Source organism: Schistocerca americana, chromosome 1 (genome assembly GCF_021461395.2).
Source record: "Schistocerca americana isolate TAMUIC-IGC-003095 chromosome 1, iqSchAmer2.1, whole genome shotgun sequence".
Lineage (NCBI taxonomy): Eukaryota > Metazoa > Arthropoda > Insecta > Orthoptera > Acrididae > Schistocerca > Schistocerca americana.
The window spans coordinates 1,078,999,056-1,079,000,323 of NC_060119.1; positions in this window are offsets into that span (position 1 = coordinate 1,078,999,056).

Sequence of the window (1,268 nt, forward strand, 5' to 3'; positions counted from 1 at the left end):
GTGAAATACAGTTTCGTTGCGACAGACAGTCTTAATTCTTCATCTCGAGATTGCAGACGTAAGAGACCTGACCATATCACGCCGCCTGCTGTGAATTAGTGGAGTTGCCTATGCCCACCACCCTACATGGTACGTAATTAATTTATTACGTTTTAAATACGATTCATAGGTTCTTGAATGTTGTTGGTAAAGTTATTCAACATCACGTTTGCCTTCGTAACTTCCGTCTCAGCTGATTCCGAGCAAGTGTTTTTTGGGTCAGACTGGCACATTTTCCCTTCCCCATTACCCCTAAAAGTTTTAAAAAGAAAACCCTGTAAATTAAACTAGGTGTGCTGTGGAGAGCACTTCAAAGTGTCCCTTGGGATGTGTTCTGCAGTACATCTCTGCTGTTCGGGATCATCAAGGTTATCGTATGGAAGAGAGTGAAGGAAATTAAATGGGGGCTTATGAGGTGCTAGGGCTGCATACGACCGGTTTTCCATGTGTGAGTTAGGGAGAAGTCGACACAACGCAAAGGGGAGTTGTACGAAGCAACGCGGCAATATCCTTCCGACAGCATGTTGAGAACCAGTAATTCATACAAATAAAAGTTTTACTGTATTTACTTCACTTACTGAGCATAGGGGAAATACGGGTATTATGGCTTTTGCAGACGCATACAGAAAAGTTTTATTCTTACTTATTCTTATCCCATACTCGAATAAAGCAAGAAAATAAACCATTAGTAATGCTGCGAATAACCTTGTCCCGTAGAATGAAAGTAGTTTGGGGAAAGTTAAAGTAGACTTCCGGTAGATACGGACACCACCACAAATATCTGCATCTACATGATTACTCTGCAATTCACAACGGTCTGGCAGAGCGTTCATTTAACCATCTTTAAGCTATTTCTCTATCGTTTCTCTCTCGAACAGCGCGCGGGAAAAGCGAACGCTTCAGTCCCTCCTTGCGAATTTCTCTTATTTTATTATGAGGATCATTTCTCCCTAATTATGTGGGCGCTAACAAAATATTTTCACACTCTCAGGGAAAGTTGGTGATGGAAATTTCATGAGAAGGTCCTACACCAGCGAAAAACTCCTTCGTGTTAATTAGTGTATCATATCCGTGCCACCCTTTCCCTTACTTCGCAATAATACAAAACGAGCTGCCGTTCTTTGAACTTTTCGATGTCCTCCGCCAGTTACCTGATGCGCGTACTAAACCGCACAGCAATACTCCAGAAGAGGCCGGACAAGCGTAGTGCGTGTAGTTCCTTAAGTAGA